This window comes from Macrobrachium nipponense, chromosome 1, assembly GCF_015104395.2.
Source record: "Macrobrachium nipponense isolate FS-2020 chromosome 1, ASM1510439v2, whole genome shotgun sequence".
In the NCBI taxonomy this organism is placed as follows: Eukaryota; Metazoa; Arthropoda; class Malacostraca; order Decapoda; family Palaemonidae; genus Macrobrachium; species Macrobrachium nipponense.
Window position 1 is genome coordinate 206,373,463 of NC_087200.1, and position 10,000 is coordinate 206,383,462.

The window sequence follows — 10,000 nt, forward strand, 5'->3', positions numbered from 1 at the left end:
CCGCTTACTTACTTTATCTCTGGTCCAATAATCGTTGCCAATAACAAAAATATAACGTAAGTACTACAAATATTTATGCAAAATAATATATGACAAAAACCTTATAATTTTTTTTAACTTCCAGAATCAAAATTTAAAGCCATCTGCATTTAGTGTTTAATTTTAGTTCCCTGTTCATTCCTTAAATTTATAATGTTTTACCTAAATATAAGAACTTGAAAAGCTAAAAATCACAAGAAACCGTATGTTGAAAGACTAAATAAAATGCAATTATCATATTGAGTAAAAGCTGTAAATTGTTCAAAAATCAGAAAACAGCACTTTGAAAAATCAGAACGAAATTATTAAAAGAGCGCATTAAACTCCAGATTATGTTTTTTATATTTTTAAACATGTTTCACAAAGCTTTCAAGTGCTTTTATAATAATAATAATAATAATAATAATAATAATAATAATAATAATAATAATAATAATAATAATAATAATAATAATAATAATAATAATAATTTCAGATCTAAGCCCTAACCTCCTTGTAGTAGGTAACAATAAGGTTCAATGAAGAACAGTAAGGTTTAATGAAGAACAGTAAAAGGGTCGTGGCCCCTTAGTTCTTTGATGATTTAGAGGGATTGATCAACATAATGAAAAGAGTTAATTAATCTTTGCCGTAATTACAGAAATGAATGGCTGGTGGTCTCTGGTTAATTGCTGTTTAGAAGAAGAATAAATCTCCCGGGGAAGGATGAACTGTCGGTAGAAACGGAGGCACAATAAAAGATATAGAGAGATTAATTGTAGTGAAGAGGCTGTTACGGAGATCGTGAATTTTATTTTCGATGTGGATCGTTATACTTGTTACGTGTTCGCGTAACTGGGACTATATGAATCGTTTCCGAAGAGAGCTTCTCTCTCTCTCTCTCTCTCTCTCTCTCTCTCTCTCTCTATGCACGAAAAAACTGCGAGGCCAAAAAAACATACAGACAGACAACAATTACAGCTATCCTTCTGTTATCTGTGCTTTCAGTTTTACATTTATCAAGATATGTGCAGCTGTGGAACAGCTGTTTCAAATATCAGCTTGGAAGTTCTTACAGAATATACGTAAGAGCCTGACAAAATATGCAAACATTGTATGAAGTAACATTTTGTGTAAGTTAAGAAAATACTATCAAGATTTTTCCAGTTGTGGAACAACTTTGTACTAAATCAGCTTAGAAGTTTGTAATTCTCTTTCTAGATTTGTCCAGCTGTGAAACAGTTGTTTCTTAAATCAGGATGAAGTTTTTACTGATTTAATTACTTTAAAAAATGCAATTAGTTTGTTGTAAAATTATTTTTAAGAAAACAACACTATCAAGATTTGTGCAGCTGTGGAACAGTTGATTCTTAAATCAGCTGGGAAGGAATTACGAAATATAACTGCTTGATACAATATTCAGGCACTCTACAGTGAAATTCTATTTAAGGAAATGGGCGTAGCAAGGGACCGAAGGAACGATATAAACACCACTAAGTATCATACTTACAGTGCATCACGTGAGTTGCATCGACAGTCCTATCCCTTGCTTCGGGAATCATCATTTTAAATAATTGTATTTATTCACCAAACACATAAAATAATTCTTGAATTCCTCTGAGACAATTTATTTGAATATTGATTTTTTGATCGTCCCAAAGATCCACAACGGTCATTCGGGGACCTTTCTGGTCATGTTATCACTGGTCTACCCTCGTCGTCTTGTCAGACCATCAATCTTTATAATCTAATATATTTCTTTTTGTTTGTTCAAATATTACCCTTGTTCTTTGGCCATTAGCTTGTATATATATATATATATTATATATATATATATATATATATATATATATTATATATATATATATATATATATATATATATATATATATATATATATATATATATATATATAATATATATATATATATATATGTGTGTGTGTGAGTGTGTGTGTGTGTGTGTGTGTGTGTTTGTGCGAAGAAAAAATAAATTTGTTACCTATAATTACTTAAGGAAGAAATATTTTCCCAACAAGAATATTTACGATTAGTAAGGAAAAACTCTCTATCACGAGAGTATATATCATGTTCTAAAGGGTCCACAATAATACAAAGTGTAAAAAGTCCGTGTATAATTTTGAAGACTTTACAGAAAGCTTTCGAACCCTTCCCTGGGTTCATCTTCAGTCCTGGACTGAAGATGAACCCAGGGAAGGGTTCGAAAGCTTTCTGTAGTCTTCAAAATTATACACGGACTTTTCACACTTTGTATTATTGTGGACCCTTTAGAACAATATTTACGATGTTATCATTCCATATCTGTTGTTGGTCAATATCCTATTCCTTAAAAAATTTTAAAAGATGAGTAACAAAAAAACGATTCAAATACAGTATTTTTAACGATGTACATAATTTATTTTTCTGTAAACGGATTTGGAAAATATTTTTGGTTTTAGCTGCCTGGTTCTATATAGCCCACAACACCCGACCCCCCCCCCCCCTTTTTTTTTTTATTAATTCCTAACAATGTTTTTCGTCCGATAGGTAGATATTCAAGAATTAAAAGTATGATAAATATTGACGCAAGGTTTGTACAGACATTTACGAATAGGGAATAAATTAAAGCATTTTTTGCCATTGGACGTTTTGATATCAATTGATCTCAACTTTATGATTAGCAGTTCACAATAATCATCACTTTTATGCAAATTCCAGTTACTTGTTTATGCTTGGAATATCTGCCTGTCTTCCTGTTTGTGCGTCAATTGTTTTTTTCTCCTTTGGAGATGTTTGAGATTATATAGGATGGATCCTGGGAACAATCATTCCTCTGCATCGATGATAAATTTTCAATAGATAAATGATAATTGATGATTATATCATAATTAAAAGATTAATAATAAATTCTTATAAGCATCAAAAAACATATATTTCGTCACCTTAAAATAAGTAGGAGAGAGAGAGAGAGAGAGAGAGAGAGAGAGAGAGAGAGAGAGAGAGAGAGAGAGAGAGAGAGAGAGAGAGAGAGAGATACTACATTTTCGTCAGAAATTTTAGATTTTCCTTCATGGCGTCGATGAAAGGTAGGAACCAATTGGCAAGATCAAAGAAAAAAAAAATCCAATCCATTTACTGGAGGTTCTGGAATATTTTTTCCCAACAAGAAAAAAGTGTGAGTTAATTAGTGTCGCAAAGCTCTTTCATCTTCTATTTCCGTGTGGGTATTCTAGGAATTAATAGTCGTTTTTTTAATATTGATCCTTTGAATAAAACTGATACTTGTCTGCATTTTTCTATTTGCTTCGTTGCAACCGAATTATTTTCTTTTAAAGAAAACATGGATATTTATGCATGTTTGCTACCTAGCATACCAACGAGTTTGACCCAACTTTCCGACCCAGCAATGACCCAGCTGACCTCATTTCTCTTCAATAGGATAGAAATAATCAACATATCCACGTGTGAAACAAACCAACTTTTGACTCACATCGACAAGGTTTTCATTCAACCAACGCTTAAGAAGATTAAAGGAAGATTATCAGCGGGAGTGACCTAAATTGGCTTACCGGTGGATGGACCTTTTGGTATATATACCACCTCTTCTGTAACGTTCCTCATTCATCTACCTAAAGAGGGAGACAGCAGTCTCTGAAATATAGTACTTTTCCCTTTATATTTTGGAGTTTTTATGGGCTCCTTTTATTTTATATATTATATATATAGTATAATATATATATAGTTTATATATATACTAATAATATATATATATATATAATATAATATATATATATATATATATATATATAACGAAAATTGTATAAGAGGAAAAACTATGCCCTAAAAGTATATATATATATATATATATATATATATATATATATATATATATATATATATATATATATATATATATATATATATATTATATATATATATACTTTTAGGGCATAGTTTTTCTCTTATACAATTTTCGTTAGAAGCAATTGCTTTAGTGGCATCAATAAGTTTCTTGCAGATACCTGCAAGAAACTTATCAATGCCTCTAAAGCAATTGCTTTTAACGAATATATATATATATATATATATATATATATATATATATATATATATATATATATATATATATATATATATATATATATATATATATATATATATATATGTGTGTGTGTGTGTGTGTGTGTGTGTGTGAGTATGTATGTATGTATGTGTGTATGTATATTCTGCTACCAATGATGTTGTTATATTTGCTTTTATTTTTCCTACTGTTTATTTGTTTCCATATCTTCCTTCCCTTTTCTCTGTATATTCACTTGCTCTCACATTTCCTTTCCTATTTCTGTTTGTATATTTGTTTTTATTGTCACTTTTTGCACAAATGAGCTTTCGTTGGCATGAACAGAATATTTAAAAAGCATTCATGCTAACTTCAAAGTTAAAATTTAACTATGTATATATACCATTTTCTATTTATATTTCATTTTTCATTTTTATAAAGATTCAGTAAAGTGGTCGTTATTGCTCTTTTACTAGAATACCCATTTTTTAGTCTTCAAAAGAAGGCTTTTGCCAAATGCATTGAGTAGGAACAAACTACTTCCCCTCACACAACATTTTTCATGGGCATTTTTTTTTCTCTTTATGTTTTGGAACAACGCATACCACAAAAAAAACAGTCAGTTGAATGAGACTTTGGCGCTACTGTAAACAAAAGGTAATTAAAATTCTACTCTAGGTAAAATACAACTCCATGAAGTCTATATTCAAATAATATAAATAAGATATAAACCGGGAACATCAAGTAGTTGATATTCGAAGTAGGAAACAGGACATAAATTCATTTAAATTTTATGAAGTAAAGAAGAGCTATCGTGACGGCTCTTTTCACAGTTATTAAATATTGATTCCTTTAGGACAAAATGACTTACTGGTCATAATATGAATAGCGATTTTAGTAATAAGATTTTTGCATAGAGAAGGGGATTAAATATGCATGATAATGTTGTCCAGAGATGAACAGAAGTTCTTCAAAAGAACTTTATCCGATTAGACAGTGTAAGAGCATGTTAAGATTCTAATGTTTTATCTTTCCAAAATTTAATGAATTTCTGTCAGTGATATACGTAGTTGCTATGAACAATATAATAGTTGTTGAATATAACTCATTCATTTTGAATTATATGTCCTCAGCCTGGTGGTGAGAAACAATCCTTCGGCGCCCCTGCAGGATCCCTTGAAGAAGACAAGTGTGGTCTACCGTTACACATGCCCCGTCCGAGGATGCCTCAGCAAATACGTCGGTATGACCTCCATGCGTTTCTCCAAGCGAATCTCCTGCCACGCCCAAGAAGGAGCCCATATTCAACCACGCCAGGACTGCTCATAACAAACGGATAAAAAAAAATTATAGTATCCCTAATATCATAATAATAGATCAGACAACGGATCCACTACGTCTGCGCCTCCTAGAAGCCCTCCATATAGGTAAGGAGAAACCAAAATTAAATATCACTCAAGAAACGTTTCCCCTTCCCACCGCCGCCCGGAGAGCAGCGAGCGACCCCCCGACGATGCCAGATAATCAGGAGCCCCCACAGGATGATACGATTCCTGCTACAGACGGAATTCCTGACGTTCATCCCCAGCCACACTACTGTGGCGCTCGCACGAGAGAATCCCCGAGACCTTTGAGGCGAGATCCACGGCTTCGCCCAAGACCGGCCCGACCAATGAGAATGCAACTCTAGGTCCGAGCCGCTATGAATACCGTTCAGCAAACTTTCTTGCTTACGGGCTGCTCTAGGAGCAAGAGCCCGTGCCAGCACAAGGCTGGCTTAATCTCCAACAACAACAACTTTCTTGCTACAGTCTCTTCAATCGACTCGTCCGAAGATGACCTACGAGAAGGTCGAAACGTCACGTGATACCAGCTATAACAGCACCAATACCAGCCCTTAAACCAAAGATGACCCCGGCCCGAACTGAACTACGCCTACGGAATAATACCGGCACTGACGACGACCCCTGCTTGACCTGGACCTGATATCCTGTTCTAATAAAAGATTCCTTCAGCATTTACAATTTTTGAAAATTCCCAATATGAATATTGGCCAGTTACTCAGAAACATCGCTGAGCCTGAGAAGCGAATTGTAAGGAAAATAGAAAAAGCAATATATAAAATCAACTCGCTTAATTCTGCCATCCTTTTTAACAGAATTATAAAAGTAATAAGCCCTTAGTATTGTTGTTTAACAATACGATATACAAAACTTCTAATGGCATAAATGTGAATTATATAGACAATGTAGATTTCAAAAAACTTATTTCTGCTCATGCGCACTCAGTTCTGTGTAGAATACATTACTAACAGGTAACAGGTACTATAACGTGGAATATAGTACACAGGAGATCACAGGAATAGCGGTTATCATTCTTACATCTGTGTGATCTCCAACGGTTGCTGGCTTCATGGCGAAGAAATTCTATACTTTCTGTTGAGACATTTCCACCAACTTCGCCTCTTCTTCCCAGCCTCAATTAGTCTCTCAGACAATCAGACTTTGCCAACCCTAATGGCTGCATTCACTGGTTGTAATTAATTTTCTCACCCACTTTCTCTCTCTCTTTCCCCTTTCTATTTCTGTTGTCTCTGCAGTCCAATGGTTAGAGGGTCTGACAAGTGCTTGTAATAATTGTCATTTATATAAAAGTATTATCGTAACTGGATGTTGCGGAAGGGTATATATATAGTAGGCTGTTGATAGTTCTGAAAATGAAAAAAAGGAAGATTATTGTGTTCTATATGAATGAATGGAAGATATGTATAATGTATCAACACGTATTTAGCAGTAACGTCGTTAAATCTATATTACTTAAACCGAAACAAAAGCCATTATTTTTGTAATAAAACATAAAAGTTTTTAATTTCATTGATTTCAGTATACTTTCGAGTGCCTTGATAATATTCAGCTTTTATTTATGTGCTGACTGAAGCTACACCAACAAAGTAAATGTTATTCGCTTGAGGTCACCAGTGCTGCCTTCTTTTGTTGCCTTTTCAGTACATAGCAGATAAATGGATACAGCTGCAGACAAGGTAACAAGTGCGCCTGCGTGGAAACGAGTAGAAGTCTCTTCGATGCCGTTTAGTTCATCTTTGATTCTTCTTTTGTTCCTGTGAAATAAAGTCCTTATATCCTTAGCTTAACTTTCTGGGACTGATTCAGTGACGTAATCGAAGCAGTGGCTTTTTCACCAGTGGAACATTCAGTGGGTTTCCAAGCTGCGCTGAAGCCGAACTTGAACGTGGCTAAAATTTCAAGGACATACATCCCCTCCTCCCTCAATTGTGTCAGGCAAAACATCTGTGAATAACATGTCATGTAAACGAGATATCATGATTATGCCAAGAAATATTAACCTTTCTTAAGTTCATAAACTGGACTCGTAGAAACGTCAGACACTAAATGACTCTATGGCGATAAATTTACTCATTGTCAGTAAGGTAAGACTCTTAGACATGAATATAATTGTGAATATCTTTCGTCCAAAACCTGATGGATTATTTACACACTGGTAAAAGAATCAACATCTATGAAAACATACATGAAACACTTACTAAGGGATTGTTAGGTCTTTATATAATTTTCTACCAGTGCAACGTTAATCAGTCTAGTTTTTTATGCTCAATGCAGTCATGCGTTTCAAATACGTTGTAATTACTGTATTATTTTGAATAATTTTCTACCAGCAAAATATTAGATATAGTAAGTTATCATATGCTTGATGGATACATAATTTTTTAATGTCCGTTGTAATCACACTAACATTACGAACTACTTTGTGAACAAAATAATTTTCAATATGATTAATGTAACATTATTTTTCAAGTTTGCATTGTAGCTACAGTAATATTTGTTGATCAACTACAAATTTTGTACATTATATTAATATCAAATTCTGATATTACGGTAATCATTAGAGTTAACAAATATTTGTAGTCATGCATAACACTATTGGAAAATAAGCGTAGACAATTTAAAAAGGAATAAAAATCCATATTTTACCTCTTTCACTTTGGGAACGACACCCAAGTGCAAAATTTGATATTTATTACTATTGAAATTACTATTTGGATTGTTTCGTGAAAAAATAATGATGATAAATGGCGAAGCGATTGATCACAAAGAAAAAGCAAAGTTTTTCGCGTCGATAAATTTTTTTCCCTGGGATTCATCACAATTGTGGAACATTTTCAATTAGATTATTGTCTTTAGTTTAATACTAATGTTTAATTTTGGGGATAAATGGAAATTAAATCTGTAAAGGTATCATTTTAATTCATGGCACTGGAAAGGATAAATCGTTATGAACTGTGATTGTGTAAAGAGAGAGAGAGAGAGAGAGAGAGAGAGAGAGAGAGAGAGAGAGAGAGAGAGAGAGAGAGAGAGAGAGAATTATTTATCCTTATAAAATAGATGGGTGTGTTTATTACTTCACCCGTAAAATTGATACAGATATTCAACCTTTCTCAAATAGAAAAAATAAATGCATGAAAAATGTATAATTTCAAATCAACGGACTCAGAGAGAGAGAGAGAGATGAGAGACCGAAGGCAGAGGCTGCGGGGGATGAAGAGTGATGACCGATGGTCGAGGATGTCCAATGCGGAGAAGAGTGCAATTGGAGTGTCGGTTAACTGGGGAGAGTTTCGGGAACTGTGGTCGGGGGGGACGGGTTTCCGAGGGCGACAGGGAGGGATAGCTTGTGTGAAGAGAGAGAGAGAGAGAGAGAGAGAGAGAGAACTGCAGACTTTTAGACAATGAAGTAATGGACATTCATGTACAAATTATAGGCCTTTCGGCACCCATCAGGCAAACATGCATATTCAATCTCCTCCTCCCTCCCAGGGCATATCTTCCTTTTTTAGGAATCTAGAATTCTGTAACACTTGCTGGTAATGACGTTTAAATTCTCCTTAAGATCAATCTGAGTCTCACATTCAGGATATTGTCAAGAGACGTCAATAGATCCTGGAAGCCTGACTTATCTGCTCCATTCATAGACGGTTACGTGAATGGATTCTACTCTACTTTACTACTCCGGATGCCATTGATAACGATTTCATCCATAAGATAGTGAGTGGTCTCGTCGCTTGGATAGGATGGCTCGCAATCTCTCTCGCAATCCCCAGAACAGTCACTCTCCAAATCCAAAACATTAACTTCCACATATATACTCTCTATCTTCTCCCTCCTCCTTCTCCTCATCCTCCTCCTCCTCCCTCTCCCCTTTTCTCTCACTCAGTTGTTTATCCCCTTTACAGCAAATAGCTTTTAACGACCCAAAGAGACTTGTGACGGAACCACAAAAGAAACCATTAACTTTATTCTCAGGTGAGCGAAAATGCTCTGCTATTTTGGCAAAGCAAGATAGGGTTTATGTATATATAATATATATATATATATATAGTATATATATATATATATATTATTAATATATATATATAATAGATATATATAGATATATATATATATATATATATATATATATATATATATTTATATATATATAATATATATATATATTATATATATTATATATATATATATATGATATATATATATATATATTAGATATATATAATATATATATGTATGTAGGATGTATATATGTATATATATATATATATGACTGGTAAAAGTGTTCTGTAACAACAGAATTCCATCTAATAAAAGGAGCCCATAAAAACACCAAAATGTAGAGAGAAAAGTACTATATTTCAGAGACTGCTGTCCTCTCTCTTCAGGTATATGAATGAGAAAAGTTTACAGAAAAGTGTATTTATACCAAGAGATTCGTCCACAAAGTAAGCCCAATTTAGTCCACCCCGCTGATAATCTTCCTTTAATCTTCTAAGCGTTGGTTGAATGAATACTGCGTCGACGATGTCCGATAATCCAATTCCCTTTTGAGATGT